The 16082-nt window shown below is 34.8% G+C and overlaps 1 protein-coding gene across 1 annotated transcript in view; it reads left to right on the top strand.

The window, feature by feature from the left end:
• The window catches only part of CDH18 (cadherin 18), a 947353-nt gene that overhangs the window by 339150 nt on the left and 592121 nt on the right, over window positions 1–16082 (top strand). The gene's annotated exons all lie outside the window — the stretch shown is intronic.

Raw genomic sequence — 16082 nt, 5'->3', positions numbered from 1 at the left:
AACACCAACCACTAAAGAAGCTACACTATAAACTAGCTGAATAGAAGACACACTCATCCTTCTCCCTCCAATGGCTTTGATCATCATTTATAACCTCTCATAACTAGTGGGAGAGGTGGCATCTTGGTCACACAGTCGGTTAAATGACCGACTCTTGATTTCAGCTCAGGTCATGACCTGAGGGTCGTGAGATGGAGCCCTGTGTGGAGCTCTGTGATGGGTGGCAAGGAGCCTGCTTACCTTTCTCTCTCTCTCTCTCCCTCTCCCTCTGCCTCTCCCCTTGCACATGCACCCTCTCTCTCTCTACCCCTCCCTCTATGTCTCTCTCTCTCAAAAAAATATAGACATCTCATAACTATAGTTTTCAAAAGTTTAGATTGGGCTTCTCAAGTCCATTTATGGGAACAAAGGAAGTTTTCTGGAAATTCCATTATAGCAAACTTCTCTGGGGAAGTTGTATTCAAATCCAGGGTCTTAAACCACATTCCCTGTACATGAAAGCATTTGCTTTCTTCTCTTTCCTCATTGTCTCCTTCCCGAGTACCATTACAGTTATAGACCTCAAGCTGCATTTGCATAAGAGTTTTACCCTTTTATTATTATTATGTTTTTATTATCCAAGAACTACTGACATACTAGGGATATAGTAGAGTATGAAATTTGAAGAATGCAGATGATGAAGGAATAATAGGTATCTCATGTTTTAATACGTTGTAGTGGGATTGTGCTATAAGCAAACAAGTCAAATAACTGTAAATTACAAACTAAAACTGAAGATGAACCAAAGTGAAAGGGGTACATTCCAGGCCATATCTTTGTACAGTAACCTGTTATTTCAGGGAATACTAGTGGTTTGTTCTAAGTAGGATGTAAAACTTGTTCCAGATCACTCTTTCTCAGGCCTGCCTGCCAAAAACTCAAATGTAGCTCTGATGTAGCAATTCTTCCCAGGTATATTGGCAGGTATATGTGTGATCTCAGCCTACACAGGCGACAGAATTATGATATGATAACCACTAATGGTCGATTTATTTATATTGTTTACACTTCCATGAGCAGGCCTTAAGGGAAGGTCAGTTTAAAACAAAAAAGCAAAAAATAAAACAAAACAATAAAAAAAAAAAACAGTGTCTTCCTACCTATCTCCAAATACATGTCAAAAAAGAAGAGGGTTTGTGCTTCAGCTTTGTTTTTGTTCAGTAATACAGTCAAGCAATTTGGTTTCCAAGTGACCCTTGAGCTGTGGAAGCATTTTTTTTTATTTCAAATAAAATGTATTTGCATTAAAAAGTAAAAGTAAGAAATGCATTTAACAAATCACAATTATATAGAACAAATAACGGAGAACGTTCCTTTCAAATATTTCTAATGTGCTTCCCATTTTCATTGACCTTGGTTTTTCCTAAAACAATTTCTCCCTAGTCAATTCACTTATCTAGGGTAGATTTAAATTGCATGTCAAAAACTCTTTATTCCTCAAATCACTTTTGGTTCAAAGGATGTAAAGGCAGTTAAATTTTGAACATGTTCATTGTTGTATTACATTTTCCTTTCACTGGGGAAGAAATCGGGAGGAAGAAAGGCAGTGGTAATTGAAAGAATGGAACACATGAGGCTTACATTGTGTTCATAAAGTCATCAATAAAAAGAACAAAGTTCTTATCTCTTAGCTCAATTTGGAAGAAGGCTTTGTGTGGAAATAGTTAAGTGATTTGGACTCATTTTTGTGTGTGTGTGTGTGTGTGTGTGTGATAATTAAATTTAATGTTATCAAAGAATCACATCTAAGCAAAAATTGTTGTGCATTATCTTAATACTCTTTAAGGATGGTTCTGCTCCGAGGCTAATTTACTCAAATCTAACTAGTTTATTTTATCTGCCAGGATGCAGAGCTGATACCAGAAGATGAAAACTTTTCTCTTCAGGAACCATTTAAGAAACCCTGTGTAAATTAGAAAGGTATTCTGGAAATTAGCTCCTTTTCAAGTAAGAAAAAAAAAATTGGTTCTATACTGCAAGGAATTATTATATTTTCTTCTAATTTGAAGTGTTTTTATAAGCTAAGTTTCCCCAGAAAGAAGACATGCTACAGTCCAGCCAGGGTTCAAATGCTATCTCCTCCACTCAATGCCTGTGCAACCATCCATATGTTCATTAACATTTTGGACCCTGGAAAGGAGGAAATAGTTATTAACTGTTGGATTATTGATGAATAATCCTGATGAATAATCCTGATGAGGATGAGTGAATCCATTAGTACTTTTCAATAAATGTGACTTCTATTATCAGTACTAAGTATTGTGTACATAATAAGCCTTTTATACCACAAATGATTTAGCTACTATCAATGCCTCACAGTTATGTAATATGGTATCTCTCACACATATTAAAACAAAAAGTCCACATTCAAAAAGGTGATTTCCTTAAAAGATCAAACTTTTATATAAAATATGCACTTTAAATTTATTTCATGGGGTGTTGTATGTTTGCACAACAATATATTTACCTGAGGATACTTTATTCCTTGTTTTCAATATATTTTCTGCTTTGTGATTTCTTATCTTTATACTCACCTCATGCTTTTCACTCAGTATCAGTTGATTGTTGGATGATTGGATGATTGTTGATCAGTCTCTATATAAATGCACATTTACTATCGAGAGGTCAGGCAAGATGGGAAATTAGAAATCTCCATGGGACTGGCAAAATGTATTCCATGGTGATTTCTCTCTCTCTCTGTCTCTTTTTTTTCTTTTTTAAGGTTCTATTTATTGATCGATGAGATACACAGAAAGAGACGCAGAGACACAGGCAGAGGGAGACACAGGCTCTTCACAGGGAGCCCAATGTGGGTCTCGATCCCAGGACCCCAGGATCACGCCCTGGGCTGAAGGCAGGCACTGTACCACTGAGCCACCCAGGTGAACCTCCATGGTGATTTTTATAAGAACAGATATGGAGAAACACAAAAGCAGGATTGAAGTTGTTTAAAAGTGCATGAAGAAAAATATAAATTTTTTATAGAAAAAATTATCTTCAACAAGCAAGCAGGAATAAATGGAGGCAAATTTAGATTAAAAGAGACATAAGACATATAATACATAGAAAAATGAGCATTAAAAAATAAAAAATAAATAAAAAATTAAAAAAGAAATATGAACATTGATTCTGCTTCAAATAAGCTATAAAAAGTCCATTTTTGAGATGACATGTTCATTTTCAAATGAACATGATATTAGATGATATGAAGCAGTTTTAATACTGTGATGCATGGAAAGGATACTGTGGTGATGCAAGGAAAGCTCCATAGTTTTACAAGACGCTTGTAAAAATATATAGGGTAAAGTGATATAAAGTCAGGGATTTTCTTTAAAATACCTCAGAAAATGTGAATAGAACAAGTAATGTTGTAAAATCTTTATAACAATTGAGTCTAAGTAAATACTCTATCGAAAAATATTCCTTTTTCTTTTATATAAGCCCTTAAAATAAAATTTGATTTAGAAACACTTTTAGAAGAAGTAATCTTCTCCTGTTTCCAGCATAAGGCTGGAATATATAGATGACCATCTCCTACTGAAAAGTATTTTAAAAACCGGTATAGAATCTTAAAAATTAAATAAATAAGAACAAATAAATAAAAGTAAACCAACTTTGTAATTGCATTAAGGAGCTAACAATAAAAAATAAATAATAAATAAATAGATAAATACATACATACATACATAATAAATAAATAAATAAATAAATATTCCTGAGACCAAAAACTAATTTAAAACAAGAAAGAAGAAAGAGAGGCAAATAGCATTTTACTAGAACAAGCTACTTGCCCTAAGGACATTGTCAAATAAAACCTACAGAAATTGAACTTCATTGTTTATGTATTTCTGGGACTGGCTCAAGGTGGTAAGCCTTCTAGTGGAACTTCTAATACAATTAGGACTTCAAATGACTATAACTTTAGGGTAAGTGTGCACTAAACATCAAGTCACTTTCTCTCACCTCTTGCTGAATTAAAAAAGCAAAAAATAATAATAATAACAAAAAACAATCTCCTTCAAAATGAAGAGCAAGGTGGGAAGAAAAAGCTTTCCCTGAGAATTAATAATGATAAGCTAGCCTTAAGAGTTTTTCATTCTGAATTCAGATAATATAGTTGGTTGAAAAAATAATAATCATGTCCAAAATAAATGCAAGTCATTTGAAGGAAGTCTACATCCTCAACACAATCCCCACGGGTAAAGTTCCATGGAAAATAAGATTATAGTTAAAAAATCACAAAACACACAAGGAAATAAGTGAAAGACAGTAGAAACAATGGGACATTGAATAACACTCAAAAAAGAAGCCTGAAATTGAATTTTTAAAACTGAATTTTAGTTAAATATTTTTACTATTTATAAGTAACAGAAAGTAATAGAAACATGAATACATTACAATTAAGTAGCACTAGAGACTCATACATTGCTTGTCCCTCTAGACCATACCTTGCAGTGTTCAGGCCTTGTTTAATGGTCTCCCACATTGACTCTGAGTTTGGCAATTTTTTTTTTTTTTTGCTTTGATGGATAGAAAAATAGCAAGCATAAAGGTAAATATGGGATAAGCGCATGCACAATGGGGCATGTTCTCTAGAAATGTTCCCTTTTAGAAATTAGCCTCCATGCTACCAAATATCTTAGGAAATACTACTATATCAAGGGAGAAAACACAAAGTCAGAGAGTTCGAGAGACCATCACAGATGTACTAGCTCCAGCCAAGCATCTGGATGAGTGTAGTCGTGTAGATGACCTTAACTATGGCACATGTCACAAAAAAATTAATATATCGATATTATTTTCCAGCTGGGGTAGACAAACTTTTTCTCTAAGGGTGGCAAATGTTTTAGGCTTTGTGGGTCATACAATCTCTGTTCCAATAACTCAACTCTATCTTTTAATCTTTTATTCTATTCTTTCCTCTTTTAACAAGAGGCCATGGACAGTAAGCAAATGAACATAGTTGTGTTTTAATAAAACTTTATTAATGGGCACAAGAAGTTTAGTTTTATATCATTTGCACATGTCACACATATAAAATATTCTATGTCATAACTATTTAAGAATAAGGACACCTGTCTTGGTGCAGCGGTAAACCAAATTAGGCCTTGCATCAATTTAACTTTCAGGTTGTAGTTTTCTGACGCTTGTTGTAAGCAACTGCATTTCTCATTGATTTGGTACAACATCAACAGATAACAAACAGAAATTCTTACTGGAAGTTGGCTCCTGCTCTAAAGAACTTTGCTTGTTACCTCAGGCACATTAGCCCTTTATTCTAGAATCAGTTCTATTCAGGCCTTTTCTTTCCATATCCATCATCCAGTTTGTGGTTTTACCTTCTTTCCTAAGGTATAAACCAAATTCATTTAAAAATTTTTTTCACATGACTGGGACAAAACAAACTATTATTAATTATTTTACACAGTATTTATTATTAATTATTTTACACAGTATTTACAAGTTGTAATTCCATACCTACTTAGAATATTTTGTGTGAAAAAAAAGCTTTGGTCATTGGGACATTAGCAAGCATAGACAGGGAAATATATGATAGGCACTTGCACATCTCGGTATGTACGATTTTAATTATAAAACAAGGCATAATTTTACCCACCAGTAAATAAAAACAATAGTTGCAAGTTTTATTATTAGGGCCAATCAATAATAATTCTTCCATCTTCCTAAGAAAGCTATCTGAATCCTAGATATCTCTTGATGGTTTGATTTTCCATCCTAGGTAGAATTTTTCTTGGCTTAATCTTTGAACTATAGAATCAGGCTCAGACAAGCACTGTGACATCCTCTTGGTACTTCCCAAAACCCAAAATCTAAACTTCCTTTTTTAAAGATTTTATTTATTTATTCCTGAGAGACAGAGAGACAGAGAGAGAGAGAGAGAGAGAGAGGAGAGAGGCAGAGACACTGGCAGAGGGAGAAGCAGACTCCCTGCGGGGAGCCCAATGTAGGACTCGATCCCAGGACCCCAGGGTCACACCCTGAGACGAAGGTAGACCCTCAACCACTGAGCCACCCAGGCGTCCCAACAAAATCTAAACTTAACATACTTAGGTCAGCTTGGCATAGAGTTTTCTCTAGAAGGTAAATGGAAAATAAGTCCTGGCTTCTTTGCATAATTTTAACACATTTTGTACACATGTAAAAGAAAATTAGATTAAAGTTATCATTTTAGATATTTAGAATTTTACTTAGAACAAATGGAGGCACAGATATAGTTGGACCATCTTAAATAGCATTCAAATAACATAAATAATAACTAGGAAGTAAGCAATGTTTTCCTTATAGAAAACAACTCTTACAAGGACAAAGATTATTAATGAATGATGGCTTTTCAACAAAACCTGGAGAACGTGGAGTTGCTAGCCAAGTGGATAACGCTAAATAGTGGAATCAGCAAATACAACATCTGTGACTTGTTTTCAGAAGAGCAAGGAGACCTTGATGACTGAGTGGAATGAACACAGGGTCCAGGCAGTAAATCAGGCTGGAATCAGGGTGTTAATGGGGCCACATAATGAAAGGCCTTGGAGAACTTAATAAAGGCTTTGGCTTTTAGCAGGAGTGAGAAAGGAAATTCATGTGGCTTTTTTGGAAAGGTGTAACTTGTTTGGACTTCATTTTAACAGGATTATTCTTGAAGAGGAAATTAGAAGAGGACAGAAGCTGTATCAGGAAAAGCTTTTTTTGGTGGTTGTCACCAAAGAGAGAGTTATAGGGGTTTAAACAGGGTGTCGGGAATAGAAGTAGTTAGAAGTGATAAATTACAAATACATTTTCCAAGTAGAGCCAACAAAATTCTCGGGTGGATTAAATGTTACTCCAGTTTTTGTTTCATTTTGTCTGCGAAAGCAATTGGAAAGGAGGAATGATATTGTAGTTTGTGGGCAGACTGTCAGGTTCTTAAATAAAAAGAAAGACACAATGTTAGATTTTGGTATTTATCCCACAGGTGTCAATGATGAAAGTGAATCTAATATGATGGCTTTATTTTTAAATATGTCTGTAGTAAGATGTTGACAGGTTATTAAAATGAAGAAAAGGCAGGGAAGCTCTCGAAGGCTATAGAAGGAAAATAATTTACATAGGAAGATGAGGATTTGACAATCAATATTGACAAATATATTACAACATATATTCAGTACCAGGTGCTTTTCTAGGCATCAGAGATTATAGCCATCAACCATAGAGAGAAAATTAACTCTCTCCAATATCAACTGTACTGACAGCAATGATTGTCATTCATGGCAGAGGGTAAGTTATGATATTCTCTATTCTTGCACACCTCAGGTTGACAGGGTGTGTGTGTGTGTGTGTGTTTAAAACACCATATGTTGTATACCCCTGGAACTAATAATACATATATGTTAACTAACTTGAATTTCAACTTTTAAAACAACTTTTTAAAACACTTTTATTTATTTATCCATGGGTGACACAGAGACAGGCAGAGACACAGGCAGAGGCTGTGCTCACCCTCACTCTCCCTAACTTATCATCCAGCTGTCATCCCAACTGCCAGCCCTGCTGACCAACAGCTGTCCTCCGTCTTCTAGACACCTGGCAGGCAAGACAACAGCCTCCCAAAGATCCCTCCACCTGCTTTCCCTCTACAGCTCCACCTCACCAGCTAGATGTGCCTGACTTCTCAGATGGGCTGGCTGGTGACTCCTCTGGTCTTCCACAGCCCCTCCCAGACCTTTGCATCCCCAGCTCCTCCCACAATTGTGAAAGGCCTAATTCTTACCATAAAAAAAAAAAAAAAAAAAAAAACCTCCCATGGGAAGCCTGATGTGGATCTGGGTCCTAGGATCCCAACCTGAGCCAAAGGTAGACACTCAATCACTGAACCACCAAGGTGTCCCCAAAACCTCTCTTTCATTTAAATCAGTGGAGCTCCCCTCTACATGTTAGATAAGATGCTGCTCAATTGTAAATCACTCAATAAGCCAATTAAATCTTCAGTTAAAAAAAAAACATGGTGTATCGTATGAAAACAAGTTGTCCAATTGCGCTCCTCCCCCCAAATTCATAGATTGATGCCCTAATCTCCAATGTGAATGTATTTAGAATAGGGCCTTTAAGTTGATAAACAAGATTAAATGAAATCCTAAGAAGAGGAAGAGACGTCGGAAACCTCTTTCCCCTGCACATGCACAAAGGAAATGTGAGAACAGAAGGTAGAGAAAAGACAGTCTTTTGCAAGCCAGGAAGAGATGTCTCCCCAGAAGCCAACCCTGCCAGCTCCTTGATCTTGGACCTCCAGCTTTCAGAGCTGTGGGACAATAAAACGTTGTCTAGACCATACAGTCCTGTTACGTACGTATCCTGTTACGGCAGCCTGAGAGGACAAACACACAACCTCAACATTCTGTGTTACACCATCACTAGTTTATTCTCTTTTGCTTCTCTGTCCTGTGTATCAGTTAGTGTTTGATGCGCACAAGAGAAAATAAAGTGGTAAAGTTAGAGGATGTGAAGTTAATGCAGGGATTTAGGTTCTTACATAAATATTGGAATAGCTGGAGAAGACAGGCTCCAGGCTTGACCGTATGGATACTCTCTGAACAGCATCTAGAATTGTCCTGCCAAAGGAGCTGCTATTTTTTTTCTTGTTAATACATCTTTTATTACAGATGTCTCAGCTAAGAGCCCAGAAGGAGAGAGGAAAAATTATTTTTCTTCCCCAACACACTCATAACTTTAGCAAAAGAGCCTGATACATAGGGTACGCTCAGTAAAATGCTAGCAAACAGAGAATACCGATGCGGGCTTAAGCCACTTGTGTGTTTTGCCTGGGGAAGCTGCATCTTTGAGCCATTTAGACACCAAAGAATCTGGAAACTACTGACTCACAAGAGCCATGAAGGCTGTTGACTCTAAGATCTCTCTCCCTTCAGGATGTCCCAGACCCCTTGTTGAATTCTCTTGCCTCCCAAACTACGCTGGAACTCCTAAGATTCTTAGTAGCAATCTGGAGGCCGAGATTCGAAATAGTCTTTACCTAGATTCTGAACTTGGGGGTCATATTATTGTCCTGATCACCAAAGAGCACCCAGAACCCGAGTTCCAAGGAGATCATTTAAACCCCAGATGCAAGAAGTGTGACAGTACAGCTCATGGATTTCTAGGCTTCGGAGTCCACGAGAGTAGATTTGGAGGTCGAAATAGACCTTGGCGTGCCATCCCACCACATCTACCTGCTAATTAGGAAACTGAAGTATTAATTACGAAATGAAAAGCACTCTTGATTAATAGTTAATCTCCTGATAGAAATTTCTGGTAGATGACCAGAGGCAAGGTGATGTTTGGATAGCAGAGAACAAATTGCAGACAGGTTTGTTCATAATAATGCTCCTTGTTTTCGTATTTAACACTCTCATGAGATAAGCGACAGATAGGTCAGGAGACCACTCTTTGTGAGGATACTTGGGGGATTTCTATCACTGCTTTGGTTTCCTACTGTTTAATTTCAAGAAAGTCATTTCTTATTAAGATCTATTCAAGTGTTAAAGCCTAAGGGAAATTGCTGAATTAAATAAATCAAAATGAATAAATCGCCACCTTGGGTAGCTTTTCAATTGATCTTCACGGAAGTGTTGTAACTCTTCAATAACCTTTGTGATAGTTTTAAAAGAAATAATATGAATTGATATGCCTTTTCTATACATGAAAATAAAACTACTCCAAACTTAGTAGATGTTCTAATTTTGACTTTTTCCCTCTATTGAGTGAATTTTTTTTTCCAGGTATTTTTACTCTGAACCTTAAGCAGCAGGCAGCCTATGGATGGACTCCAGGGTTCTGTGGATTATATGAAAGTGTGTGCATTATTTAGTGTAAGTTGATTTTCTAGGCAGAAGAGCACGGCATTTGTTAGATCATATTTGGACCTCTAAAGCCCAAAAGACTTAACAATCACAGACGTATACAAATCTATTAAAATAGTTCACCCCTTATTTGCAATAAACGACTCATGTTTGTGCAACTGTTTGCGCTATCGAAGTCAGTTAAGAGGAAACAACTTTCTTCTGAGCAAAATTAATTAGCCCATGGGGTGCTACGAGTGTATGTGATCTTGGCCTCATAAACGACATTCTCCAACTGAGTTAACTGGGACATGGTGGTGATCTCAATGCAGTACTAATCTCTTTAGAACTATCTTGTGTTTATTAAGTGCATTTTTACCTTTAATTTAATTTACATGAGAATTTCACTGGAATATGATTTTTTCCAGAAACTAAGAATTAGTCCTCAGTGAGGTGATAACTCCTTATCTTCTTTTAACAAGCTTTTTTATTTTTTGTGGGAATTGAGAATGGGCAATAGATTATAAGGATTAACCGGCTGAAAAATGCAATACTCATTCTGCAGCCATAAGAGAGAAATTTAATCTTTAAGTCTACAAGGAAAGTGCTTCAGAATTCAACACAATTTGCTTTATTTCTGATACTAGACTCTGTAAAGCAATGCACAATATAATGAAGACAATTATGAAGTTCAAAGAATGCTAAAACTGGGAATACACTGTATTAAAGGAATTTATCTCTTCATAGTGTTTTAATTGGCTTCGGAACGAATATATAAAGTTTCTCACTTACTCAAAAGGGTTCTCAACATTAAGATTTGTTTGATTATAATCTTTTATTTAACTTCTAGTTCCACACACAGTGTAACATTTCTTGAGTAATTTTTAAGAGTAAATACACATTAATTACCAGTCTGAATATGTTTCCTAGAGTTAATGACTATTAATAAACTTGCTCATTGCTGACATTTATAAAATATTTCTCATTACTGATTTTGAACTCATGTGATAACTTGTATTTCTAGTGATGGTTCTCCTCAGATCATTTCCTTTATTATTTATGGATTTTTGTTTGTTTATGGATTTTGATAATTTAAAATATTATTTTTCATTCTCATTCATAAATTATTGAAAATGTAAAGAGACTTTTAAAATCCCTTTCAGTAGAGCCTGTTGATTTTGAAGACAGAATGTAGTCATCAAAAAAACAAAAACCTGCATACAAGAAAATAAAATTTATGAAATCAAACCCTGACCAGAACTAAAAGCACAATAGGATAACGATTTGAGGGATGACTGGGTGGCTCAGTGGTTGAGCATCTGCATTCAGCTCAAGGTGTGATCCCAGAGTCCTGGGATTGAGTCCTGCACTGGGCTCCACACAGGGAGCCTGCTTCTCCCTCTGCCTATGTCTTTGCCTCTCCCCGCCCCCCTCTCTCTTTATTGAATAAATAAATAAAATCTTAAGAAAAAAGAATGATGATTTGGGGAGACCTTCTGTCTTTAGGCAATATGTTTCTTTCAAAGTACACTACAGTTTAGAAAAATCATCAAGCTGCAAAAGTTTAAGCATGCATTTTGATTATCAAGATTACAAGATTTGAGTTAGATATTTCCTTGGAGATGCTTTATGGATTTCTCTACTATAAGCTCTTACCCATGGTCAACCATTCAGTCTTTATATAAATATTTTTAATATGCAACTAACTATATAAAATATAAAACTTAAAGAATTATTACAGGGAAAAGACAAAGATTGTTACCCTTGTAAGCACTACCTATATCAAGAAATAAACCTATGACAGCCACCTCTAAATCTATGCCTAGTGCTCCATCCTAATGACAGCCCCTCTTGTCTCCAAATGCAAACACTATTTTGACTATAATCATGTCCTTCTATTTCTTTATGTCTACCCTAATATATTAGGGAATGTGAATTTCTATTTAAAAAAAAACTAGTTTCAATGTATTATGTCTCTGATTTTAGAAGCCTTTTTCTTATAATAACTTCAAAATCTGCCTTTCCGTTACTACTAAGATTTGCTCCAATATCCTGGAAATACATGATTAGATTATTATTTTCCCCTTAACACGAGTTTCAAGTAACTGAGAAGGTATCACAACGTTCCAATAATCTTCTGCAAGTTAAACATAAACATAAACCTAGTTCTCAAACTAGAGTCTCCAAACCATTTTCATGAAAATCACCCATAGAACTAGTTTAAAATATCTATTCTTAGACTTTATTCCAAATTTACTCAAGAAAAAAAAAAAAAAACTCCAAGGCAGGATATAGTCATCAACCATTTTTAGCCAGCTTCCCAGGTAATTGCAAATTTACTTCTAGAGTATTATGTGTGGGCAACTCTGAATTGTAATAAAGATAGAAGAGATGCACATGAAATCAATTGAGGGACTTCATTATCTTCTTTACGTCCTAAGATGCTTTTTTCTAATAATATTTTCTCTTTGTCTTTCCTCCATTCCTTGATCTTCACAATAGTTGCCTAGATAACTCATGCCCTGCTGCTCATTCTCATTTCTGGATATTATTTCACTAGGAATAGGAGTGACTAAAAACTGATGCAGTATTAGCAACACCACAGGTCATATAGCTTGAGTGTGCATCTGCCCTCCCCACCACCATCTCTCTACAGAGACAGTCAAGTGAAGAGAAGAGGTAAAACCAACAGAATAATAATATCAAGCAAGCCAAGTATTATGAGTATTTCATAAAGGAGAACTGCAGTTTCAAATGCTGCTGAAAAATCAAATAACATAAAAAAAGAAAATCAGTTGGCTTTATTGAAATGAATAATATAGATACACTTACCAAAAGCTGAATACATATATTGATGAAGGAAGTAACAGCCTTGGAAAGGATTCATGAGTGAACAGATGAAGGCATTTTGAGAAATTTCAGTGTAAACAAGTATTTTTAAAATTTGTCTGTGAACGTGAAGGGAGATATTATTGTTAAATGGAAAATTGATATGATGAAAATTTTTTGCTGCTTTTACCTCTATTCTGACTGCATTTAGACTAGATATTTAATCCTGTTCATGTTTTGATAGGTAGGATCATTGATAGCAAATGATCCTTCGAAGGTGTGAGGAGGAGTAATTGTACAAGGATCGTCGTAGAAGTTGGGAATGGAGAAATTACATTTTCTTCACTGAAACTGGAAGAAACTAAGAGAAAATGAATAAAATTTAGATGCATGTTCATTTACAGCAGCAAAAACCACGTCTTCACGTGTTCTATTTTCTCAGTAGGTAGAGTATGAAAGTGTTAAAGTAAAAGGAAAGTTATAGGAATGGTGCAGATATTGAGCAGGCTGGGGACGTTTTATAATTATTATGGCAATGGATGAAACCTTCACACTTTTTTGAAACAGAGTTGAATTCAGTAAATGTGTAGTATCTTGAATTTATCTTTTGGTATGATTGCGTTTTGGCAGCTTTACTGTAGAAAGAGTGACTAAATGGATTAATTTAGACAGAGTTCTAATGAATTGAATAAACCACAAAATGACAAAAAACAATAAGATATTCGGCAAGGATAGTTATGCATAAGATTATTATATATACACAAATTTTAAATATTTGTAATTTGTATATATACACATAATATAGACCATGTATACATACATGTATACATATATACAATAAATATATGTATATATTTGTGCATGTATACAAATGTATATATTCACACATATAAATATATAATCAAATAATAAATAAATAATTTAATGTAATAATTTGAAATATTAAAGTTGATATTATTAAATAATAGTTTAATAATAATAAATAATAATAAATATAAATTATATATTATTATAATATTTTATATATTATATATCTATTTGCAACATTGAACTATAAGAGTGTTTCAATGAGCTTGCTGAAAGGCCACTAGATTATGGGCAGAAAATGAAACGATTTATTGAGTGGCTTTGTAGGTCAGATGATTTTTTGCTTCAAGATATAGTGGATAAAGGATAAGGATACTTAAACTGAAATAGCCAAAACAGGCAAAGAAACTAGGATCAAGATGCTGGTTGGTTTACTGAAGACAATATCAAGAATTTCAGTAGAAACTACAGTTGAAAGCAAGAAGCCAAGTCATTACAAAATGAACATATAAAAATATGGAGAAGAATAATATAATAGAGTCAACTGGTAAGATTCTGGCAAAAAAAAAAAAAAAGCCTGCTTTTTCATTTGCTGGTTTATTATTTGCTCACTTATTGCTTCATTACTTTTACTACAATTTTTGTTCATTTAATGCTATTTATACATATTTTAGAGAGGTGAGTTTCTTTTCTTCTATTATGATTTTTATTGAAACAAAATGAACATACAGTGTTATATTAGTTTCAAATGTACAATATAATGATTCAACAAATTTGTACATTTCTCACCGCTCACTATAAGTGTACTCTTAATCTTCTATTTCACCCATCCCACCATCCACCTCCCTCTGGCAACACTATTGTGTTCTCTGTATTTACGTCTATTATTTGTCTTTTTAAAAATTTGTTTTCTTTCTTAAATTCCACATATGTGTGAAAACATGATATTTATCTTCCTCTGATTTATTAGGCTTATCATTATACCCTTAGGTCCATCGTTGTTGTTACAAGTGGCAAGATCTCATTCTTTTTTATGGTTGAGTAATATTCCAGTTTATAAATTTGCATGTCTTCTTTAGCTATTCATCTATCAATGAGACATTTAGGTTGCTTCCATAGCCTAGCTATTGTAAGGAATGCTGGAATAAACATAGGGGTGTGTTTATCATTTCAAATTAGTATTTTCATTTTCTTAGGTAAATACCTAGTTGTGGAATTACTGGTTTGTATGTGAATTCTATTTTTAAACTGTTGAAGAACTGCCATACTGTTTCCCACAGTGGCTGCACCAATTTGCATTCCCATGAAAAAGTGCATGAAATCCCCTTCTTCTCCACATCCTCACCACACTTGTTACTTCTCGTGTTTTTTATTTTAGACATTCTGATAGGCATAAGGTCGTATCTGATTGATACGGAGCATCTTTTCATGTTTCTGTTGGTCATTGTTTTACATACATTAAAAAAAAAACTTGTAGAATAGCAATTGCCTTAAGGCGACAATAAACAATGAAAATAAAGACTTACCTCTTGATTCGGTGGTGAAAGAGGTAAGAGAATTTACAGTCTCTGGAAACGGTGAAAGTGAAATGGCGTCTATAGTGGTAAGTCAGAATTCAGCTAAAGTAAGGGGATGGAGGGATCCCTCTGAGGATGTGATCATAGGTGATAAAGGGAGCTTTGTTTTGTTTCCTTGTTTAATAGATTGGTTGGCTGGTTGGCTGATATTAATGAAGATTTGATTCCACATGACAAAGCATGAGAGTTTTAGGGAAGAGAGGAGGCCCAGGTTAGAAAAAAAAAAATACATATTTTTTTTTTTTATTTTAAAGTAATTAGCTTCTACAATGGCTACCTTGCCAAGTGTTGGCTTTATACTGTCTGCGTCGATTGGTCTAAAATGGAACTAGAACAATAGATAAATCCAGGCACTCAATTCTTTAAGCTTAGTGGATGAAGGACATAGTGCTTATGTTTTAGCTTGTGTGATCTGAGCATGCTCAACTTGGTAATTACAAGGCACCATCCTAGCTCTTTTACCCAGGGATGCTCTTGGTCCCAGCAACTGTAAGCCATTGTAAGCTTAAGTTTTAAGCTTTACAGTTTACATTGTAAACTGTAAGCCATATTTTAGATTGAATTGTTTCCAATTTGAAAATAAAAGTATTTTCCTCCCCTTTCCTGTGTAACTATAAAATTATTTTTAATAAAAATTAGACACCACCATCTTCTTAAAGAAGACAAAGGAGAAAGGAAAAAAAACCACAAAGCATTACACACACACAAAGCTTCAAAAATGTAAGTGTGTATACAAACAAACATACACAACCACATAACACTCATTTATACTCTTATTTGAATGCCTTAGCTGAAATATTTTATGTCTTATAATTGGGTGTGGGTCTAAGGACCATAAACCTCCTCTGCAAGTCCTAAAAGAGAGTCAAGCAATTCATATTGGCAAGTAGGAATTTTTGCCTCCTATTGTTCACTTTCAGCTTTTTGTGACAACAGCAAAAACAAATGTAATTTCCCAATTTTACATTTATTCATTGGAAAAATCCTTCTGGACCTTGTTCTA

The sequence above is a fragment of the Vulpes lagopus genome, chromosome 3 (assembly GCF_018345385.1).
Source record: "Vulpes lagopus strain Blue_001 chromosome 3, ASM1834538v1, whole genome shotgun sequence".
Taxonomy (NCBI): Eukaryota; Metazoa; Chordata; class Mammalia; order Carnivora; family Canidae; genus Vulpes; species Vulpes lagopus.
Note: the sequence above shows the minus strand (reverse complement) of the source record. Positions and strands in the feature narration are given on the sequence as shown.